This window comes from Sebastes umbrosus, chromosome 2, assembly GCF_015220745.1.
Source record: "Sebastes umbrosus isolate fSebUmb1 chromosome 2, fSebUmb1.pri, whole genome shotgun sequence".
In the NCBI taxonomy this organism is placed as follows: Eukaryota; Metazoa; Chordata; class Actinopteri; order Perciformes; family Sebastidae; genus Sebastes; species Sebastes umbrosus.
Window position 1 is genome coordinate 33,532,367 of NC_051270.1, and position 25,250 is coordinate 33,557,616.

Below are 25,250 nucleotides of genomic sequence, written 5' to 3' on the forward strand. Positions count from 1 at the left end.
TTTCAGTCATGGAGAACATCCTCTTATTGTTGTGGGGAGAAAAACTTATGAACAAGGAATAATAGTTTGATTTAAGATAGGACCTTGTAATTTATCTGTACTGAAGGTCGCATACAAACTGAAAATATTCCTGCGTATGAATTACAATATGGATGGGGCAATTTGCACACATTAGCCAAAACTATTTATGAAAAATGTCCCCCTGACAAAGTCTAGATACACAGGAATATGTTTATTTCTGTGCATTTAATATTTCGGGGGAATTTAAATATCAAACCACTGGTGTTTTGGTTTAGTAGTTTAGAGCGTAATGGACTAGAAGAAACAAAGAAAGACAAAGGAAACTGTCATTGTATGCATTTAAAAAAGTAAAGATTTATACACATAATATATCCCAGCCAACATGGTTATGTGGGCCCCACATGGGTTATGCTGGGGGTACCTGGGTACCAAGTGGGTATGGGCCCAAAATGGGCATCTTATCTGGGGCCCACTTGGATCAACTAAGTTGGTCCCAAATGGGCTCCCCATGTGGGCTACCCATGTGAGTCCTAGTTGGGTCACTACTGGGAAATTGGTGCATGGGGCCAACATAGAAACTGTGGACAAACCCACTTACAACCATATTTCAGCCCATGTAGTCCCCATGTAGTACCCACATAGAACTTAAAGCTGGGACCAAGATGGGTCTTGGGTATGTTGCCCAGTTGGGGCCCACATAACACCCATTGTAATCCTGCATGGAATCCATGTGGGTAATTGACATTGGGTCATTATGGAACCTGCGGACAATCCCATATAGGGCCCATTTTTCAGCCCATTTACTACCCACATGGGCCCCCATACAAATGTTGGGAGGGATACTGTATATATATATTTATATTTATTTATTTTTATATTATTATTTATATTATTTATTTATATTTATTTATTTATATATGTTTATTTATATTATTTATTTATATTTATTTATTTATATATGTTTAATTGTGTTCAAATTAGTGATTAAATGCCATTTTCATACAATACCAATGCCAATACATTCGTCCTCTACTTGTTACCGTGTCAGTGTGATACTCAAACACGTCACTAGATGACGCACAGCGCTGCGGAGGAACGTCAACGACAGAACTCCTGCGGTTGAGCTGAACGCTGAAGCGTTCTACACACAGGTGAGTTCATGTTCCTCAGAATCACACACGTGTACTCCAGTGTGAGGTATAAGAGTGTTATGACTCCTTGGTGATAACGTGCAGTGTTTAGAGTTGAGAGGTTTTGCAGTAATGTGTTGAAATAGAGATGTTAGCTAGCTTACGTACACTGCCATGCTAGGCTAGCGGACCTGTTGCTAATGAGCTAATGCTAATGCTAAAGCTAAGTGGGGTAACACCGGAGAGCATAGAAGCAAAGAGACGAAACTCTGGTGTGTTTTTGACAACAGCCGCTGCCGCCATTTTGAACTGACGCTTATTATATATTTATAATATTTAATTGTTCAGCACAGGCCATTTCCGTAGAATATGACAATAAAATCATATAGTTTTGCTTTCGTGCGGCACTTGTAGGCTGACGTTTTACCGCCTTCGGTAGTCGCTTTCAGTCCAAAATGGCGGAAGCGTCGCTTTGCTGCTGGGTGCTGATGTTGACATGGAACGGAAACTGTTCACATTGCTATATAATCTCATATGATGGCAAAAAAGAAAAGAAAGACGTGTTTTAGTTTCCCTACAAACTTGACTGCAGTTTGGAGATAATGCTGCTAAAGAAGTTTCTCTTGATAGATGTCTGAAGGCTGCTTTTGAGACTGGCTTCTGTCTGAAGGGCTTCATTTGGGGGCATTTTTAAAGACCCCCAAATGATGCATGATTAGAATAAAATGTAGTCATACTGTTTATTGATTTATCCCTCACGGACCTCACAGATGCCTCTAGCAATGAGGACAGAGCTACGGTTGTATTTGTTGAGACTGAAGGAGTAGTAGGATTTATAGAGAGCTGCAGGACTGAGAGCATTTCCATGTTGGATAAGAAGGAGAAAGGCTGAGTTGTTGTTGTGCCTGTTTTTTTTCCCTTCCCAGTGGTGATTGTAAATGTGTATTTGTTATCTGGCTCAGGACAGAGTGAATGCTGCTGTGGACCAAGTGTCAGGTCAACAAGGTGCTTGTCAGTCTCTCTCTCTACTGTACTGTAGCATGTGTTGTTGCTTGTGCTGGAGGCCAGTGCATGCATGGCCTCCAGCACAAGCATGTGCACATGGTGCATATGGTTAGATGTATACAGTATACATGGGATCTCTGGGCCAAGAATATGTTCTGTATAATGGAGGAGCTGATTTGACCCTCTACACACCTTTCTGCCTCAGTAAAATTCACATCATCATTTAGTTGTTTAAGTATTTTTCCACAGTAAAAGAACCACTCTGTTTAGTCTTCAAAATAGTTTGTTTCTAATTATGTATGTACTTTTCAAAGTGACATATTTTCCCTCAAGAATCCATCCTACACAGATATTGAGTTTTGTATCAATAATGTGTCAGCATGTACTCACTGAGGTTAAAAAGACTAAGAACCTTGGTTAGGCCGATTTACAAGTAGAAAGCAGCACGGCCCTGTTTGGTAATAAAATATTAACAGAAATTGATTTAGCCTATTTGTATGAACTTGCTTTTACATCTGCAGTTCTGTGCATAGCCCTGTGTGCACCATTTAAATGGTACCTGCTGATTAGTGACATGTACTACATTTCAAATGATGTTTCTTTCCGCAGCATCAGTTTCCTCAAAATATCATGATATTACACACTTTCCTGAGTTTGACTAACTTTGCCAAATTGCTAACAGGAAATGTCTAGTTTTGTACACTGTAGTGAAATCGAGCTGCACAGACTGTCGGAAAACAGGAGGAACAGTCATCCCTCCTGCTATACAAAGCATACAGTATAAACAGTATATATACACCGGTGTATATATATAATATGTATTTTTTATTCAGTTTTACTTATGGATGAGACTCATGAATGTTTTTGCAAATGCTGCCAAAAATAAATTTCCCAAATGGAACAGTCAGTAAAGACTGAACTGAACAATTCAAAAATAAGTTTATTGGCACCATTTATCTCCTCAATCTGAACCCCACAATTTCAGACTCAAAGAATTCCCTTCCACCGAGGAGGAAACAATTATGGAGTCAAATTAAGCTGAGTGGAAGATAAAAGTTTTTTAAAAAATCTTACATTTTCTTGCTTACTGTTTTGGATACATGATTTGGACATCACATGAACAGAATTGTTTCATTTTTGATATCTTTTTCATTAGTTTCCACAACCTTAATTTGATGCCATACACCTATTAAACATACAAAATTGTATATAAAGCTAAAAATGATTGTCCTATTCTTTTAAAGCTGAAGTCGGTAACCATGAGCAAATACAATTTAAAAAAAAAAAAAAATATATATATATTTTTATAAAAAGGTCATTATATCCTGACAGTAGCGCATGAGACATATCATCTGTGAAAAAAAATCATGTTCCTTTGTATCCTCCTGGTGCTCCTAATGGCATTTACAAGATTTCAACGTGCCCAAAGGAAAACTTACTTTACAGCAGCAGTAAATCACTGCTCGTGAAACTCGCAAACTCCGATCAAACTGTCAAACTAGGCAGCGCTGATCAAATGTGAATCAATATTCTGTTACAATTAGGGCTGACTGGAATGCTTTGAAGCTTCAACCGTTACCATGGTAATCAACCTCCAAATCAGTATTCAAATGCATTTTTTTGTGTAATTTTTTTTTAATGTAATAATAAAGTAAATATGTAATAAATAATACCAAAATAGCCAATGAAATAAGGAATAGTCCCACAACATTATTCATGATTCATATTCAACATTAATTATTATTAGATATTCTCAGAAGGATAGCCCTGTTTGTTGTGTGTAGAGGTGCATGTGTTTACAGTAGTGCGGTAGCGGTACTGTCCCAGGGGAGATTGAGACAGACAGACAGAAGAACATGTCAGCCTTTGCTCCGCTAAGCTTCGAATAACTTTGAATATTTCTCACCGAAGCTTCGAAGCCCCAAAATGTTATTCGGGACAGCCCTAGTTACTGTAATGCCTATTTCTCGCCTCAAATGTTTTCAGAAACATCTTGTAGTGTTCTGTTTAGCTGTAAAATGAGAAAGTTTGCTCTGGCCGGTGGGCGGTGCTTGGTTTTAGCTTGACTGTTTTCAGCATGGCTGCCGGGTAACAAGATGATTCTGAAAACATTTGAGGCGAGAAATAGGCATTACAGTCACAGATTATTGATTCATATTTGATCAGCGCTGCCGAGTTTGACAGTTGATCAGAGTTCACAAGTGATTGGCAGCTTCCCAGAGACTGCTCGTCTCCAGCTCGTCTCTGATTGGTTGTTTCTGTTGGGGCGCGGTAGAGACTTGCAAATGCCATTAGGAGCACGAGGGGGGGGCAGAAGAACGTAATTTTTTTCTCTCCAAATTATCTGTCTCATGCACTACTGTCAGGATATAGTGACAGTTTTATAAAAAATAACTTTTTATCATATTTGCTCAAAGTTACCAACTGCAGCTTTAATACCCGATGGAGATAATACTGCTATTGTTCTCTTTTAACATGTTGTTGTCATTGAAGTCAGACACAGCAGTGGTCACTGGTCCTTATCTTTGCCTTTTATGCTTTTATGATGCAGAATAGCATCTGCATGCATTGCTATTATTGCCAAAAAACTGTAGTTTTTTTCATTAGGTCTTGTTAAACTGTGCATGCCTGAATTGCCTGTGGTCGTAACTTTTACAGGCCAGCTGATGGCCTATAATTTACGGCTCCTGCTGCAGTTATATTTCAGTGCAGCTGTGGAAGATTGGTTTTCCATTTCTCGTCCTTCTACAATTCAAATCGCCTGTGGAAGCGTCTCAGTCTCTCGTGGAAGTTTCATTTAAAGTTCTCTGGCTCCAGGGAATGGTTGGCTAAGTTGTGCTGTTGCGCTGTTTTTTCATTTATGGGGTTTCTAATTCAGATTTTGTACACAGTTGTAACTTTAATTGATAGGCCTAAATAAATACAGTTTTTTTTATTGTTAAATTCCCATCTAGAGTTTATTTTTTTATAATGTTTTGGCAGGCTGTATTTTCCGTTGCAGCACAGAGCTGACGGAAGACATTTTTATTTCCTTTGTCCACCTAGTCCTTCTTATTTGAATTACGGGGACATGTGGTGGTTTGATATTTGAGGATTCAGGCTGCCTGGATCTCAGATAAGCTGAGCTGTTAACCTTCACCCCATTTTCCTACTTTGCAGTTCTACTGTATAACCTTATAGCTTTTAACTTGTACATCACATAAAACTACTGTAATACTGTCTGCACCTCTTCATGCAGCGTCTGCCCTCTTGTCTGGCTCTTTTTAATAGTTCCCCAGATTATCATAAGGTCTCGAGTATCAAGACCAGGACTGGCCACTTGATGAGGCTGAAAGTAGTCCTCCTCCACACTCCACACTCATCCCCCCATCTTCCTCGGTTACACATCACTGTGTCCCAGTTCCATACTACATATTAATTGTATACAGTATGTACTAATCTTAATAATATACAGTTTTTCCTTCAGTTAATATACAATAAATACACATACTTTACTGTTTCATACTACCAGCCAGGAATTGATTCAATATGCGCACCGTGCAAAGCAGACTTGAACTTTATAATGCCACTGCCAATTAAACTTAACATGGAGACAATTAGATGTTTTTCAAAATTTCAATAGTTATTTTTGTGTTTTGTGAGGTGTTATTGGAGCTGTTTCACCAACATCCACAATTAGATTTTTTCCAGCTGTGAGCAGCTCTTTCATTTCCTTTGTGCATTGCTTTGTGGGAGAAGAGTGTCTATCATCGCTACACCCACAAATCTAGTGTTTTTAGCAGCCTATGAATATACTGTCTTTTTATCCATGTTAGCACCACAGGGTTTTGGTCGGTCTGTCCACCAGACTGAAATATCTCTAAACTAATTTTATACAGACATGTACTGACTGTGGTGATTCCCTGAATTTTCCTCTAGCGGCACCAGGAGGTTCGCATTTGTGTTTTTTAGTGGAATGTCTAAACCGTTATTGAAGATTTGCCCCTCTCAGGACTATGAGATCTTTTTTTATTTTGTCCAGTACTTTGGTTTATGACCAGATTCCTGTAAAACTAAAACCTATTGACATTCCCATCAGCCTCAGCTGTAGCCTACTTTGTGTTTAGTGCTAATTGTTAGCATGCTAACGTGTTAAACTAAGATGTCGAACATAGTAAACATTAGCATGTTAGCATACTGATATTAGCATTTACCTCAAAACACTGCTGTGCCAAAGTACAACCTCACAGAGCCGCTAGCATTTAGACTCTACCTTTTTTTTCATTTATTCAATGTGAACACACTACAGAACCTGCTTAGATTAGCGTGTAGTAGTGCTGCACGATTATGGCCAAATGATAATCCCGATAATTTATCACGATTTTAGGGACAAAATATTTGTATTTACATTTGAATAAACCAAGCACTGCTTTCACTTCCATGTTGTGCTACATTCTTGCTAATGTACAAATACTTACGAATACTATGCATTTTTAAACGTCATTATCACAGTCAATCATGTGAGTTTAATTGTGGGAAGCCAAAATCGTGATCACGATTAATATTTGATAAATTTTGCAGCCCTAGCGTGTAGTGTAGTATGAAACTGGGATGCTGTGCAAATCTGTGTATGTAGCTCTCGGAAAGCAAACCACAGTGCACAGTGATCATATGTCACAAAAAGTCTGCCTCAGTCCTGCTTTTCCCATTCTACCTCTGTCCCTCCCTTCAGCCTCTTTTTCACCTCCCCAGCCCCCTGCACTGCCATTCTCCATCCATCCATCCACCAGATACCTTCGGACCTTCCCACCTGTCCCAGTCACCTGTCCCTCTCATTCACCTGTTCACCTGTTTCCACTTTCCCTCATCATTCCTGCAGTATAGTACCGGCCCATTTCCACTCATTCCCTGCCAGATTGGCAATGTTGCTTTGTGCCTTGCTTTCCAGCAACCTGAACTCATAACCCTGAAGTCTGGAAGCTCTACCTGCCTACCTGTAAGCTTATGTATCTCCACTTCTTCTTCATTACATCACTGAACTCTTCCTGTCTGCCTGGACTGACTGCATTTGCATCCTTCCCCTGCTGCCTTGTATTTTTAAAATCAGATAACATCTAAATTAAACAGATTACAATTTCTGAAAAAAGTTGCTGCTGCCTGTTTATCAGAAGAAGGACCTGCCAAATAAAGGTACAGCAGGCTTTGCGGTAACCTAATGTCGATCTATCCTGACTGTGTTACCATCCACAGATCATCAGAGTCAGGTGTTAGACCAATAGGCTGGACTACGCTGAGAAGAATAAGTGGAGGTGCCAGTGATTGTCACATGATTCCTGCTACTCTATGAAGGTAAGCATCTCTGATATCTTTGAGGTCACTCTTTAAGAGATTCTATCTACCTGTCAGACTGAGCACAAAATGAGTGATCAATATTTCAATAAGAGTATTCAACTTTTAATTGTATATACTGAATTCATGTTCTGAAAGATGATATGATGCAGAAATTACCTAGACCCTGATTTATAAAAATTGGACACTAATGAATCTTTAATGGTATCTTGCGATCATTTTTCAGTTTGTACCTGAGTTTGATTTATGAAATAATCTGAATGAAGCTGAATCTGCCCATTTAAAAAAACATGTTTTGCACTTGTCTAATATATTCTATTGTAATAAATCAAGCATTGCTCACTGATTAATTTACACATTTTCATGCGGCACCGTTGGCATCTTAATGTAACATTGTAGGAACTGAAGTTTCAATCATTAGCCCTTCAATTCTATTTAAAGATTGAACTTGTTTTGAAGAGGAGTAATACTAGCGGCATTAAAATTTGAGGGCACTTTATATGAAAATATTTATGCAGCCCGCACACAGCTCACCACGGGGGTTCACATGTGGTTCTCAAGCCTGGAGAGACCGCAGCACAGCAAGCAAGTAATGTGCAGATATAAACCTGGTTTAGAATTGATGCATGTCAAGTTGATGTTTTACAGAGAGTCTTTATTTCCTGCACACATGGTAAAATCAAATATAATACTGAGGCTTTTCTGCGAATGGAGCCCATAAATTGAAACATTTCAGCTTTCGTAGGCTGAAACGCTTTAGTTTGTACATCGCTTTGTCTAAAATCAAAAGTGTTTTTAGTTGTTATGTAGGCAGAGTGAAAAACGGACCAACATAGAAAGGGGAAGACGCAATTGTTTAAATAAGAGATAATGGTGGACATTTTCAAACACTCTCTCCTGGAAGCCGAGAATGAAAAAGGAGAGCTAGATAGGGAAGTTCAAATCCTGACTCCTTTCTCAGCTCCGCACAGCTGGCCAACCACGGTGGGATGGGATGAAGTGGGTGTGAATGTCAGATTGTCGTTTTCGGAAAGTTACAGAAATTGGCGGTTTTTGGGTCACGTTTGGGTTTGGTTTGTTTGTACATTAGGGAGAAGAAAAAGATAACCATTTCCAATATGTTTGAACTCCAAAATATATAAATTGATTGATAATAATGAATGAAATTTCTCTATTACGTTGATTTTATACATGAAACAAGGTAGGCTACTTAATGGTCAAGTAGGCCTATGTTCAGGTAATTGCCTATTATATGGCCCTGTTCAGACCTGGTATTAACATGCGTCCTGAGTGATCGGATCACAAGTGGACAGCTCTAAGAACAGGTGTGAACGCACTCAAGACACATTCTTTAAGCAGTGTGTACGCGAATGTGTCCTAGGCCACATTAAGGGCCGCCTACTCAATTGACGTCCCGCTTGGATCCGCGGGTCTCACTGTGCTCCTCATGTGGATAGACAGGCAAACGCGAGCCTCATGGCATGGAAACAACTTCTGTGTACTAATGTATCCTGTCTGCATTTTATTAACATATATCTTATGTATAGGCTACATATCTACAGACTATCAGACTAGACACACAAAGTGCATTATTATCATACTGTCGAAGATGTGTCTGTGTTTTTGTTCCAGTGCTTTGCACGGAGCTGACACCCGTCTGAAGCTCTGTCTGTGCCTCACTGTTGCCTGTCAAAGGAGGCAGTGTCAGGAGGTCCCCGGGGACCGCCGGTAGACAATAACCTTGTATTTTGATGTTAATAAAATGTACCCGAATTGACAAATATGTAGGATATAACTTCTGACATTCCTGCAATATTACGTCACAACATCTGCTGTATTAGCCGTGTGTTTAGTATGTGTTTATTTGCATATACCTGTAGAGCGGGGAAGTGAGAGCCGATCACAAGTGGTCACTGGGGACGCATGTGGAGACGCATTCCAATGCCAGGTGTGAACAGACGTACTTAAAGCTGTCCGCTTGTGATCCGATCACTCAGGACGCATGTTAATGCCAGGTCTGAACAGGGCCCATGTCTCTGGCACCTCATCAAATAATTAGCAGACCTGTATTTAATATTGGTACAACGGTTCAACAAGCCCATGATTAGGTTGTACTTCATTGAGCAGTTTTGTTTTTTTACGGTTCGGTTTGACGATGACGCTGCCATCTCCTAATCTTTATCCTTAGTCCACAGCAAATCCTATGGCAGCTTTTTTTTGAGCTGTTGGTTTCATCAGCCGGCATTCTATATATGAGATTACTACACATATAAAATTGATTTGTTGGTTCAGATCAGAGGATACGAGAAACATTCAAACCCTCTGCAGAGAGTGTGGGCAGTAACCAGAGACGAGATGTATCTTATCATCCGTGGATATTTTCAAAACCTCTATCTGAGGCGTCCTTGAGCAGGAATTTAACCTCTAATCGACACAATGCCCTGACCAGAGGCTGAGAACAGTTTTTCTTATTAGAGATTAATAAGGCATGGCTTTAAACACAAGGCATCCCCAGTGTCATTACTTATGATGTATCGAATGGCACTAAAGGGTGAAGGACAGCTTCATTTCTATATTTATTTATGATTGAATATGTTTTATATTTTCAGTATGGCACGCTTGGGGTTGAAAGAAAAGTAACAACTTCTTCTTCTCTTGGCTTTTTATGGCTGCACTAATCAATATTTCTATATGAACAGTGAGTCAAATTACAATGTGTAATGTGAAAGGGGTTTCTTGTAGTGATGAACCTGCAGAGCAATGTCACTGAACCAGGGTTGGAAATTAACTTTTTTGTCCACCTGCCACAGTGGCTAGTAGATTACAAATTTTATCAGCCACTCAATACATTACCATTGTATCTTTGGCTGGCATATTGCATATTTTACCAGCATTTGGCTGCTAATTTCCAACCCTGCACCCAACGCAGTTACACTCACCTTTATGGAGTATTTTAACCTCTTTCAGCTCGTTATTTTGGTTTTACGGCCCCAAACTTAACTGTTTTAGCTCACTGTTACGGCTCTCATCAACCTCATTTCGAGCTGTAGCAGAGTTGTTTTCAGCAAAAAAAAGCTCTGATAAACTCACTGAATGATACCTACCCAACACCAAATGTAAGACAGAAAAAGTTAGCTACCTGGTGAACATAGTGGAGCATTTAGCAGCTGAAAATACAGATATCTTTCTAAGAAGTTGGTGGGCGCCAAAGCAGAGCTAAAAGAAGATTGAATATTGGACTTATATTTGTTAAGTGGCCAGAGACACAACTCCAAATGAATGATAATGTTGCTCTGTGTCTGCTGGAAGTGAAAAAAAAAAAATTAGCCTTAAGCTTTAAAAGGCTAGAATACAGTATGTCATATGTGTGACCATTTCCAGCTTGTTGTGGATTTCTGTTACCAAGTGGCAAAATAAATTAACATAGCGTTGAATGTCCCATATTGTAAAAAGGGAGATTTCCATGTCTTTTTTGATTGTATAGCAGGACTGGGTGCTATATAAATACTGTGAAAGTATCAAACAACAAACACGGGACTTTCAGTTAGGAGACCGGCGTTCGAGACCAGTGTTCATGTCCCAACGTTTTGTTGAGTTATTTTGAAGTTATGTTTATAACGTGTTTTTAGTGACGTTGGTGTCGTGTTTTCAGTATGTATTTTACTTAGTTTACATACTTTTTTGAAGCCCAACTATGAGGTCTTTCCTAAACCTTAGTGGTTTTGTTGCCTAAACTGCATCCGTTTTGTTGCATGGCTTAAAAATTACACACGAAAAGAGGTGTACAAATGACATGCTGAATGTCCTTGTAATGTTGTGCTATTTATACGTCTTTCCATGAGATTGGGTTGGCTTGATATATTCAGACAGAGTATGAGAAAAATAATGTGTTTTTTGAATATAAAAGCATGTAAACATCTCCTTTCCTTTACATTTTACACCTTAAAAGATAACAATAGTGGGAGAGAGATACAGTATATACACTTCACTTTATATGGCAGCATATTTCTGTTTCCCTGCCTACTGACCATGTCAAGGTTCAGAAACAGAACTTTTCTTTATCTCTGAGGCTGCTTTATTAATTTATGACTCACTGCAACCTTCAGTCCGATTTCACAGTATCTAGGGTTTGTGCCTGAGTGGAGACTTGAAAGCAGCAGGGGACATAAATCTGTTTTATCAAGGAGACATATAAAGGGTTGTAATCAAAACCTGTTAGCACGGCAGATCAAGACTTTATTTGTTACACCCCACTTCAGCTCTGCAAATTCATGATCAATAGATGATTAAACCCACTGAATCAAGCATGTTCCGGTCTTTGGACTTCATGAAAAGCACTTCCTGATTGGTGTCCAATTTGAAGTGGTTGTTATTCTTTCCAATAAGACATGTTTATGGTGCGGGCTGAATTGCTTTGCCTCCTCTGGATGCATGCATCATGTCTGTGATCAGGGACAACAAAAAATTTCCCTGTGGAGTGCTGCTTCTTCTTCTCTCAGCCGTGCTGGAGGAGATCTGGCAGGCTGTAAAGAACTGGGAAGAGTCTGAGCCAGCAAGTGAAATAGGACCTTAGTGCTGAGACTTTAGAAACAAATATTGTTTACATGCTGTATAGCAGGTGTGGCAGAATATTTCTATCTATTTGATATACTGTGTTGGTGTTGCACTTCAACTTGTGTGAGCGGAGCCTGGAGATCTGACCTGATTTTACTGTTATAACAGCTTCAAAGGAATAGATCAGCCCAAATAGTAAATAGGTCTGATACTGCATATATTGCCATTCAGTTAAAAGCAGTGGAGACAGCGTGCAAAGCCTCCACACTGACAGCATTTAACTGTATGTGGGATTTTATTTCTGATTGTTTGGGGGGTTGTATTCCTCGTACACAATGCCCGGTATTGTTTGAAAATTGTCTACCTGTTGTTTTTTGGAAGTTAGCAGTTTGAGGAGTAGTTTTGGGAAATATGTTTATTCCCCTCATTGATGAGATTTAGATGAGAAGATGACACCACTCTCATATCTTTATGGTAAATATAAGGTTAGCTAAGCATAAGGACTGGAAACAGGGGCAAACAGCTAGGCTGACTCTGTCCAAAGCTAAGTAAAACAAAATCTGCCTTTCAGCACGTCTAAAGTAAAAGGAATTGTAAAAATGGCACGTTGTGGTTTTACGGGGAGTATATGCCAGACTATTTCTTGGCGGGGAGCAGTGCTATGCTGGAGTCTTGTTGGCACTGTGACGTTGCCAGTAGGGATGTCACGGTGAGGAAATTTCCCCACCGATTAATAAACTTGTGACAACAGTGGTGTTACCGATTACACCAGACATTTTACAAGAAAAGTTGACGCTCAATATCTGTTGAGCTTTGATCTTTAACGTTGGATGGCTGTGTGTCTGGCCTCTCCGGTCCAGCTTTTGTTACAGTAGCAGGTTTCCACCTGGCGCCGCTGTCCCGCGCACACCGGCTGTGAATGCTCCGTCCGCTGACTCAGTCGTCGCCATGTTGAGAGCCGAGGCTATAGAAATGCTCCCAATCTCGCATTCAGCATATTTAAGATTGATTGTGTCCCTGAAATTGTTAATTAGGGTGTACAGTATGGATACTTTGCTTCACTTTACTTTGAAATGACTCAGAATCATTTGACTTGACACTGTCTCGCTATTTTCCCCTCTATCGGTTGCCCTTTTATAATTCCTCTTGGTTTGACACAAACCAGTGTTTGGGATTTAGAGCAGCAATAGATGGATTAGAACATCGAGAGAGAGAGAAGCCTCAAATCCAGTGTGTCTTTGAGGTGCTGTTTCATGTAATTAATCTGCCTAGCTTCACTACACTCCTGCCATATTTCGCGATGACACTAATAATACCTAATTATATGATGTTGTAAAATCTTAGTTGGTGTTTAAACATGGAATTTAGGTAGAGTAATGGTGCATATAATGTATTTTACTTTTAATCACCGGGTTTTTCGTGAGGAACTGAAGGAGTGAGGCTTTGCATTTCAATACAGCCACTTGATTAGGGAGTATGGTTGTTGCTGTTGTTGTTTTTCAGCAGATACTGTTTACTCTGAGCTCTGCCTCCCAAAATTCCCTCCTCCGCCCCTCTCCTGGAGACAACTCAAAGACCCCCTGCTGGCAGCTCAGCGGAGCAGCTTTATCTGGGTTCTCCGCTCTCACATCTCTCCACAAGCCTCGTCTCATTGTGTCACCCCAATGTGTCAGCCACAGGCTGCAAGTCACAGTCACAAACTGCATCTCAGGGATGAGAGAGCCATTCATTAGAGCATCACCACCAGCCCTCTCAACAAAGGTTCACTGTTTTATTTCCCATCGCTCCATACGCATGTAAATTAATACGAATAAAGAAGCAGGAAAGTGGATGTTCTGTTGACAACAGTTAAGGGAATTTATGTGCAGAGCAACCGAGATAATTTTCAAAGTTATCTCTTCAAAGGGATACTTTGAAAAATATTGTGTGCATGCACAGCTGAAAGTAACATTTTCCCCATAAAATATGTACAATATGTACACTAACAGTACGAAATACAGTGAACCACATCGACTTGTGTTTTCAATGTCACCTTAGCTTTAAATTTCCAGATTAATGCCTGTTTAGATCTTTGTTTCCAACATGAATACACAATCCAGCTGCTCAGAGGGGATGTTTGTCCCCTTTGGTTGTTTTAGATGGTGCATGGAAGTTTGTCTTTGATGCGAGTTTAGGGATAACCAAGATTACAATGCTATAACAAAGACTGCTGAGTCCAGGGAACCTGATCACAAGCACAGTTGGGGGTAGCCAAATGAAAAGTAAACTTTATTTGAACCCTCATGAACTATTAATTAGGCTTTAGGCTTGACTTTGGTGATGTCAAAGCTAAAGACGGAGGATTAGTTAGTGCAAACACCTTCCGTCCGCCCCCTGGAAAAACCCACAACAACTTCTTCAAGGGTTTTACACACTAATTACAAATACATGAATGCTGCCTATTTTTTTTTACATTTCATGCAAACACAATATGTAACTTCCTCTCTGATTAGCAACCAGAAACTACAATTTAAAACTTGTATTGTGTTTGGAGCAGTGGGCTACCTCCGGGTCTGAAAAGTGAAGCTAATGCGGAAGTACCTTAAACTTGCAGTCTTTCTAATATCCAGCAGGGGGCGACTCTGGTTGCAAATAGAAGTCAGATTGTATAGAAGTCTATGAGAAAATGAGCCTACTTCTCACTTGATTTATTACCTCAGTAAACATTGTAAACATGAGTTTATGGTCTCAATCACTAGTTTAAAGTCTTCTTCAATACAGCATGATGTTCATTTAGTAAATTATGGTCCCATTGAGAGTCAAGTAGACCATAAAGCAGGGGATGCTTTAGGGCGTGGCTACCTTGTGATTGACAGGTCGCTACCACGGCGTTGTCCGGTCTGGGAGTTGTCTGTAATTTCGTCGTACAACTTTAACCCTTTCACAGTGTGTTTCCAGTTCATGAAAGTTGATTAGAACCTTTTTGTTCACCTGAAAATGTCTTATTCAGTGTTCGGTTGTACTTAGCTCCACCCTCTTGTGTCATTTCTGGTTGCAAAAAAACAAGATGGCGACAGCCAAAATGCCAAACTCGATGCTTGAAAACGGTTGTTCACAAACCAATTGGTGACATCACGGTGACTACGTCCACTTCTTATATACAGTCTATGCTTTGGAGAGAACTCCAAACGTTGCATGTTTTTAAATCTCTCCTTAATAAACCGGAAGCCGATATTGACTCAAAGTGGGATTTCCAGTATTTCTGATACTTTAGGAGGCAGCAAGTTTTACCTCAACAGTTGATTTTCTTGTTGCTGGAGCACTGAGCCAAAACAAACCAACATAACTATTCAAAAAAGAGTGAGGAAGCATTTTTTATTTAAAATGGGAAATGGAATAGCAGGGGATTTATCATATTTCAGTTATTTATTTATTTACTGGGGCGCCATTTTTTATGATGCATTAGAAATATGTGAAATGTGAGCAAAACCCCCGGGTCAGTTTTTCCACATTATAATAGACTCTGATGTGATTTTCCACTCGAAGAAGCTGAACCAGACTCCCATTGCAAAAGTAGACATTTAAGCTTTGTGTTAAATTATGAGCACACTGGATGAACTCGGCCATCTGAATTATGTTTTACTGCCTCAGAAAGAAACGGCTTCCTCTCATAAGCTGGTTGCAGGATAAAATACTGTCCTTTTACGGAACGAAGCCGGATTGCTGACTCATATAAAAGGAGTTGAACATATATCACCAGCTCACCCCTCCATCCCGTTTCTGTCCGTATATTTCCCCAGATTTTTATGAGATGTGATATCGCCCTACATGAGTCCACTCACACTCTCCCACTTTGTTGTTTTCACATCTCTCTCACCAGCAGCCTGGGAGAATTAATTTTACTCCTGTAAGCAAAATACTGTCACTGCAGTAATCCGGTAAGAAAGACTTATTTATTTCATTCCTCTCTGGCAGTATTGATCTGTGGAGCTATCTGAGCCCTGTGGTGAGATTGTATTCCACGCAGAGTCCACGCAGGCAGGTAGGCAGGACCACTGCAGCGTGAACCAACATGTCAGCCATCCTGTCAGCCGATAAACCCCGCTCCTCCTCTGTGAGCACATTTAGAATAGATTTAAACACAATACTTCCTGTCACGGATGTTTTACTGCTGTATTTTGATAGCTGGGTCAAAGATTTTAAACATTGAACTCTTGTTTTCTCACCATGATAGATTGTCAGAAACCACAGCACAGTGTTGGCTGATTCAGTGTGTTCAAAAGGGGGGAAGGAAGATTTCTATTGGTAGAGCAGGACAGTAACAGTGATCATTAAATAGTCATACTCACAAGTGACTTCTAAATCAGCCACTAGGTTAAAAGTGGCAAAGACTATGACTTGGTTAAAAGAAGTGCAACAAACATTGGACAGTATTTCTGCCTTAAAACAGTGCAGGGGTCTGCGTTGGTGGGGGGGAGGGTGTTGAAATATGATCCAGAAAGTCCAATTTAAGTAACAGATTAATGTGTTTAAAATGCTTATCGGATGCCAAAACACAGTAAAACTGTTTGTAGCACTCACAGACAGGATTTTACAACTCTGGAAAGCAACTATTTTATTTTTTATTGCAGCGTATGTGAGGTAGAAATATGGCGTCGACATTACAAAGTAATCTATCAGGAATGTGCGCTTGAATGCATGTGATTGGCCAACGCAGAGGCTTGTGTTGCAGTTGAACCTGGTTCAACTTTTTTGCTGGACGACCCTGCATTGTTTAGCTGGAGCCCCCGGTGTTGTTGCACCTTGCTGCGTTGACGAACTGGCTCCATTCAAATGAACGAGAGTCAAGTCGGTCTGAACGCGGCCTAATGCCTAGTTCACACTTAACAACTTTAGCCCTGATTTTCCACGCGCCTGTTCAAAGACACGAGCCGAGAGGCTTGCCGGTGCCTTGCAGACACATTCTAGATATCTAGCATCTAGGGGAAACCTGGAGGGGTCGCCTGTAGAAATAGGAACTTTACTGTATGTGTTGCAATTGCAACACGGACCAAAGTTGTTGTTGCACCAAGGGTATTGGACGTTTGCATGAATAAACAACACATAACACCGTGACTGATTTACATAGGGGAAATAGTAAAAACGTGTGGAAAACATAGACTGTATAGAATATGAATGTAGTCTCTGTGACGTCACCCATAGGTTTCTGAAGAGCTGCTCCGGCAGTCGCCATCTTGGCAGTGACGACACAACCTAACTCTCGGCTAATCTAAAAATGGCCAAAGAGGCGGATTGTTGGTGGAGCTGAGGCGGCCCGGATGACGCAGCAGAGCAGACAGCTAGTAGCTAGCGACCTGTTACGACTCCCATCTGTAACTCAAAGCAGCCACTCCCTCAATTATGCCAAACATTAAGCCTTAATATAATTTAAACGAGTGAGTTATATAAAAGTTCTGCCCCCATACAGTTGTCATGAATGGTGATATGAACTATAGAGACCAAAACATTTTTTGTACCAGGCTGTAAACGTGTTTATTTTTGCTGTAAAGTTTGGCATTTTAACATGGGGGGGGTCTATGGGGATTGACTCCCTTTTGAAGCCAGCCTCAAGTGGCTATTTGAGGAAATGCAGTTTTTGGCACTTCGGCTTAATTTTTCAGCACCGGAGGTTACCTCTTGGTGGAAACAGGCTATTATGTGAACACGTCTGCCAACTACGCCTGCGTCATTTTCGCGTGTGTTTTCATGACAAAAGGTAGTTTGGAGACCTCATCGGGGATTCCTCCTGGTGAAAGATCTTGTAGTGTGTGATCTCCTGTCTCTGGTCGTGAAACCACAACGACTTAAAGACTCACGGTTACAAGACAGCAAGTTGTGTAGTGTGAACAGTACAGTGATCTGACGACTTTGAAAGTTGTGTAGTGTGAACTTTGCTTTAATCACAGCGATGCTTTAAGCTAAATACTAACATGCTCATGTTTGGTAGGTAGTTTACCATGTTCACCTTCTTAGTTTATTTATGCATGCTAAAATTAGCTACAATGTCAAGAATTGTTTGAAACAATTGACTCATTGTATTTAAAAAATAAGATAAGTTTAAAAAAAAAAATCGTCCATTCCATATAAATGCAATTATATTTAATTTTAAGAGCAGAACGCTGCAGTGCTGCAAAGTAAAGTAAAGTAAAGTTAGTTATATAAAGTGAGTTAACTGAAGTTGGAGCGATGGATCAAAGTAGCAGCTCTTCAAAGGTTGACTACTTGTCTTCTTAGAAAAGTGAATTGGTGATCAGAGACTAAATGTCCTCGACTGCAAGAGCAGGGAGACTTGAACTTATAGAAAGTGAAATCAAAGGCTGAAGTGGCTTCTGCTGAGATTTCAGACTTATTATTTTTTTTAAATTAAGACACACAAAACTCAGGAGTTGTGTTAAAATGACCTGCAATAACAGCTCTGTTGCAGCTTATCACAACAGGAGATAACATATCAAAAGAGTAAAGCAGTATTTGGTTTTGGAGAGAGGCAGATAGCGCATCAAAACAACCTTCTGTGACTTATAGATTGCATAGATGATTTTCAACCTGAGCACATCAAAGAAAGAAAATTCACTTACAGCAGCAGGGTTACATTTAAAATGTTTTTGAACACAAGAGGAAGACCTCCTACATGGCCACCAGTCTTGGGGAAAGCTGATAAATAGAGCTTGTAATCAGGAGGCTCAGTTGGATGTGTTCACCGCTCCACAGCCTCGTTTCAGTCGAGAGGGGAAACTCCAGGAAAAAAAGAGGACATCAAGTCATATAGACAGAAACCTTTGAAACCGCAAGATAGGAAGAATCAGGGGGAAACATGTTTTCCTTGCTGATATCATGGGTGCAGCAGAGCGATGTCTGCACAGTTAAATGATTATATTACAGTTTGAAAAAACAATTAAACAGTTGGATCATGGTGAGTCACAAACTGCTGCAGTAGTTGGTCTGCAGCAGCGATATGACTCTATTTTCAGCACTCAATGTGCTTTGGGTCTGATGCATTTAATATCATCAGTGATTTTGTTGCGCTAGTGCAGTGCCTGTTCCGCACCGGGGAAATACAGTCTTACTCACTCACGGGGGAAAAACACACCTAGGTCGCGGCCTACTCACAGTCACACCGGTGAAATACACTCTGGTTTGATTCTTCTTCCAGTTGGCTATACGCTCGTATTGACTCCAGGGAAGTGAAGAAAAGTCTGGTTGTAACGTTAGTATATTCAGCATCCTGCAGCAAAAGTGAATGGCCCACTACATGTGACATGCTCAAGTCTGCATAGCCCTGAAGCCCCGAACCTGCTGAACTGTTTATTCAATGTTTATTAATATTGAATGTGTCCAAATTGCACCAAATTCGTCAAAGCACTCCATGGCAATTCGCCAAGCGTGAAGTAGATCCGATGAACGGTTGTTGAGATATGCAAAGGACATACATACAGACAGAGGTTCCTCGCTTTATAGTTCGGTAAGACTTGCATGCAGTAAACCACTTATAATATCCATAGACGTACACTAGATGGCCAAAAGTATGTGGACACTCAATGTGATTTTTGAGCATCTCATTACAAAACCATTGCTATTAATGTGCTGTTTTAACAGCCTCCACTCTTCTAGAGCATTAGTGAGGTCGTGCACCAATGTTGGGCAATAAGACCTGGCTCCCTGTTGCCGATCCAGTTCATCCCAAAGGTGTTGGATGGGCTTTAGGTCTGAGCTCTGTGCAGGTCAGTCAAGTTCTTCAAACACACCGAACTCTGAAAACCATTATTAAACTTTATGGACCTGGCTTTGTGCATGCGAGCATTGCCATGGAAAGGCCTTCTCAAACTCATGAAGGCAGCGCCTCCTTTTTGGATGACAGAAACACGCAGTCACATATGGAGAGAACTAGGAAAATGCAGAAAAGCTGCTGTGTAGCGGGTTAACCGAGGCTTTCACACTGAGATTTGAGGCACATAGGCCAGTGTGGTAAATGGCTAAATGATGCTGGTGACAGTTGATAGATAGCTAATGTTAACTTGAGTAGGAAGCTGCTACAGTACAGTTAATACAGTATAGCATCATCAGATTGTCGTCTCCAACGAAATCTCAGCCTATAGATCAAACAGTTGGCTATAAACAGGTTAGTTATTTACAGACAACACTTAGCCTAATGGTACCTGGTGATTCAATCAAATATGTAGCGCTGGAGTCCGGCTAAGCAATACCCGGCCACTGTGTTGGGTCATTGATCCAGATGGACGAGGTGAAAGCTAAAGGGGCATGATGGCAATCAACCTTAATTTAAGGTATAATTAATAATAATAATTTAAGGTCACAAAATAATTATTAGACATGTCTATAAAACAATCCAAACCCACGTCTAATTGCATTGACATCTATAGGATCTTTGTTTTTTTCTCCTCCAAAAAGGGGTGCGGCCTTGAAGTTTTGCGACATACCCGTATATGTCAGTCTGATTTATTTTCTAAAATATCATTGTATGCTGTAGCATTGATATAATGATACAATTAATAATGCACTTTATCTCAGGGAAAAACATAAACGATAAAGACCATCAGATGGTGTGAATACTTTTGATAGAATTTATGTTTATACTTTTAAAGTAGATCCTTGCCATTCTGTAAAATATGATCACAACATTTGTTTGTGCAAGGGAAGACCAGAAGCAGTGAATAATCAAAGCTCATCTTCCTTGATCAGGACTGAGAGCGAGAGGCTCGGGAAGGTTTTACACTTCGTGAGGTGAATTCTGATAACGGTGGAGGTGGATTACACCGAGCCTTCCTCCATGTTTTTTTTATTCATGAATACAGCGAGTGATCAGGTATTTAGAGAGTAACAGTAAAAGAGTTGAGCAGCCTCGGGCCAAGGGTGAGGGCCAGTGAATAATTGAAAACGTCCTGCCAGCCTGGTTCAGGCTGTCTCTGGGATCAATCGCTGGCTGACGTCATGGTCGGGTGGAGTGGTGACACAGGGGGTCTCTTCTGGGATGCAGATTGTGGCAGGTGTGTTAACCATCTGTGTGATGGTTACTTACATAAGTTAAAGGATAGGTTTACATGTTTGTAAGTCTTTCTTAAAACAGTATTCACATCTGTTTGTATATTGAGACAGTTTTTGTTCGCTGTAATAATGTATTAAACATACTCTGACACTGACTATCAAAATTGAAGTATTACAACCTCAAAACTATTGGAAACTCACTCGAGTTCTGTGTGACAAAGTTTTGCTTTCTTTTAGAAGTCTGGGTGGTGACTGACTGACAGATGCTTTCCCCTCGGGGCTTTCCGTAGCTGTATGCGCTTGCTGCTGAGACCGTTGAGTACAAACCCATGTACTTGAATCGACTCGACTGCTGCTGGTACCAGCTCTCATACATACTCACTGCCCCTGACAATTCTTGGCTTCCTTGGCTCGCCAGATTCGCTCATGTACCAGAATCAGTGCTACACTACTGTCAGAGACAGTAGACTCTGTGCTTGTTAGCTTGTTAGCCTGTGGATACTATTCCTGGCTGCCAGAGTTTGAAGAGACTCGCTGCTGCAGTTTGGTTGATGGTTAGACGCCGTTTAGCATATTGATTTAAATACTTACCCTCTCGAGTTCATTACTTATTTCTGCTACTGTCATGTTAAAATGTACATACAAGTTGCTGTAATCTTTGTTTGTTTAGTGTAAACATTATACACAAGTAGCATCAACACAATTATCCAACCCAATCTCATAGGAAGGCGTATAAATACTACAACATTCTGCGCGTCATGATATCGCATTTTAGGCTTTTTGTCATTTTTACGCCACAGGCTTAACATTGTGTATCGGCTTTTTCGCAACAAAACTACGGTAACGGCCAAAGTTTGGTTAAAGTTTTGGGAGGATAATGATGCGTAAATTGCTTTACTTCCACTCAGTACTCACACATTCTTGTCAGCGTGTCCTGCACTCTTGTAGTTTGAAAGGCCTCATACTCGAAATACACAAAAAACTCTAAAGTTCGATATATTCAGAGGTCCGAACCCAGTCTTTAGTGCCAAAGTCCCTCCACAGCAGCTCAACATAGAAAACACTGTCCAAGCAACCCGTTCTCAATCCCAACTTGTCAAATACTGCCGATATCGGCAGCGGATACTGATGCAATAGCTACCCCTCTAGCGTTAGTTTTGGACATGTCAGGGACAGCACCCTTAAGCGACAGTATGTGACGCACCGGGCTTTCAACTAACTCCAATTTAAACCCACCCCGCGCCATTATTCGACGGTCAAAGCAAGAGACGTAGTATTAAGAGAGCGAGAGTCCGCTAAGGGCAGGAGGGAAGGGTGGTAGATGGGTCAAACAAACAGTCGCTAGTCACGTTAGTCGCTAGTCAGTGAAGTTAACGTCAACCACAATCATTTCCTTACCCTAACTAAGTGGTTGTGTTGCCTAAACCTAGCTTCCTATGAAAACGGAAGTTTATTTTGAAAGGACACTATGCATGTAACAAGCGTATATTGACACACCGTCCCTGACACGTCCAAAAGTAATGTAAGAAGGGTACATATTGCGTCAGTATCTGATGCCGGGGGCACTGAACAAGTAGCGGTATTTGACAATTTGGGAGTGAGAATGTGTTGGTCCAAGGGAACCACAAAGAGGGAATTCGGTTCTAAAAACATTGTAAATCTGGAAGATACCCATTTCATTAGACTAATTGTGCTGAAGCCTTATATATTTGCTTCAGCTGAACTTTAGCATACATGAATAAGGACTGTGGATTTTGTCCCCCGTCTATTACGTTGAAATTACTCTCTTAATGGCGAGTACGGACAGGAGGAGCAATTAGAGCGACCATAAACCCATTCCATGTTTATATAGGACTGTGAGTGTCGTACTGAGAGAGACTTGAAAAAATATGAAGCTATCCTTTAACAATAAATGCCCCCAGCAGCCAGTGTTTACGAGCAGCTCTCCTATAGAATTAAACGGCCTTGGTAAACATAATGTAAGTGTGAAAGTGTCAGTGATAGTCTCTTTGTATTGGTGCGTGCATGTGCTTGGAGACATACAAATATGCACCAACAACTGAGTTTGTCATGTCATTCAAATGGGTCATAAATCAGCCCTGACCTGGGTTTAATTGCCCCCTGAGCTGCCGTTTCATTGTTTTAAATGCCTCTCCACCATGGCATGGCAGTACAATAACTTCTTGCTGCGAGGATTTTTAAGACAACCAAGTAACAAATGCCGCCGGTGGTGCTGGAATTGCTTTCTTGAGACAAGCTGAACAACCAAGCATAGCATTATGCTTCTTCACGGAATCGATCCCTCCGAAAGGATGTTACTCGAATTAGGCCTCTCGCTCGGAGACTGTTTCTAAGCACTAAAATGGTCCAATGTTTATTCATTGGCCTGGGCTGTTTATCTGGGGGATAGGAATCAATGGATGAAAGAGAATGGGTCCATTTGAAAGAATACTCTTAATTTTCTTAATTGGTTATCTAGTCAAGCAAATTCAAAGAAATCAAAAAATCCTTTAAACTATTATTTCATCCCCACACCTCATTTACTCCTTATTAGACCTCAGTAAATATTGGCTCGCAAACCTCCAGCTAATTAATAATAAACATACATCACTCCTTCTTCTTCTTTGTCTTCGTCTTGTCGTTGTCATCTTCTTATACAGTGAAATGCCATTTAATATGTTTATTTTTCCTTTTCCAGTCCACGGCTACCTTTTTCTTTAAATTATAACTTCAATTGTAAATACATAATACACAACAATTACATTTAGTGACAGATAATAAATAAATAAATAAATAAGGATAAAAACATAATAATAATAATAATAATACATTATATCACAATATTATAAGTAAAAGAAAAGTGTAAAAAAATTAAAGGATGCAGTTTTATGTCAGTGTTCAGTTGAGGTTCGTTTGTACATGTATAAGAAAATGAGGAAAGCGGGAGTAGATTCAGGAGTCAGATTTTTAGAAAATGCGTAGGTTTAAATGTGCTATAATGCCATTATTTTATATTAAGAATGGATTAAATAACTATGTGTAATGTGAAAGGTGTCACTCATGTCAGCTTTTCAGCATCTTTCAGCTCTATATATTGGTTTCCCGGCCAACAATTTTCCTTAATTGGTTCACTCTCACCGCACTCATGTCGTCGATTTTGGCTGCAGCAGGCAGCTGTTTTCAGTGAACAAAGCCCTCAAAATCCACTGTACACTACCTACTCAGCACCAAACAGCAGACAGACAAAGTTAGCAACTAGCTGGGGAACATAGTGGAGCATTTAGCAGCTAAAGAGACAGATATTTTTCTTAGGAGTGCTTCGAATTTTTCTTTAAATACGTTTTGAAGGAAATGTAGAAGTTAATTAATTGACATGTCTTGCAAATTGCCAAATGTTGATACTGAACTTATCTGCAAAATGTTCGCTGACCACATAATTCATTTCTTTTCCTACAATATTTTCTCTTGCAATAAAACATCAGATCGCAGCGACATGATTAAAGGTGCTATTGATTACATTGACTACATTCAATCACTAGATGTCGCATTCTCCCTCCCCCGTTGCCAGGCACTTACCGTCAATCTCAGCCATTTATCCATTTTTTTTCCACACTAACTGATGACCCAGAGATACCACGTGATACCAACATCGTTTTACTATCGGCTCACAAACCTTGTTAGAAGTGGGAACCAAACGTCAGATATCTTCCACAAAGATGAACAAAACATTGATTTTGGACCCGCCAACATTTTTAAAATAATGAATTCACAATTATACTTTTTTGCAGAAAAAGCCATGCTTTTATTTGGCGTGATTCTTAAGGCTCTGTGGATGTATTATTTAAAAAAAATATTTGTGTACATAAAACAATCAATAAGTGCTTTAAGTTATCAATAAGACCTTTAAACTTTATTATGGTTACAGTGAGGTAAAGTCCCGTTCCCCCCTGGACCCCATGGGACCTTATTTTGGAAAAAAATATGAACGGTACTCAACAGCGAGAGACAAATCATTTTTTGATCCTGTTTGAATTGTGGCATGAATCACACACAGGATGTTTTTCAATTTAAGAGATCATTTTGCAAGTCAAGAAAATTGCAGATGGTCGTAGTAGCATTTAGTTTTGTGTGAAACCGCTCAGTGAACTACATCTCTCGTCTCGCACAATATACGTCACCACACTAGCTAGCTAG

General features: G+C 40.1%; 2 long non-coding RNA genes across 4 annotated transcripts in view; one reads left to right on the top strand and one right to left on the bottom strand.

Moving 5' to 3' along the window:
- Positions 1 to 1,064: 1,064 nt before the first annotated feature.
- The window catches only part of LOC119501827, a 52,817-nt gene continuing 28,631 nt past the window's right edge, over positions 1,065 to 25,250 (top strand). For all 3 annotated transcript variants that reach the window (XR_005209933.1, XR_005209932.1, XR_005209930.1), the window contains exons 1-2: positions 1,065 to 1,172; positions 7,386 to 7,484. This is a non-coding gene — a long non-coding RNA (uncharacterized LOC119501827). The remainder of the gene's footprint in view (positions 1,173 to 7,385; positions 7,485 to 25,250) is intronic.
- Positions 7,083 to 24,826, bottom strand: LOC119501834. The gene is made up of 3 exons (XR_005209935.1): positions 24,674 to 24,826; positions 15,661 to 15,663; positions 7,083 to 7,092 (listed from the first exon to the last, which is right to left on the bottom strand). It is a non-coding gene; the product is annotated as an uncharacterized LOC119501834 (long non-coding RNA).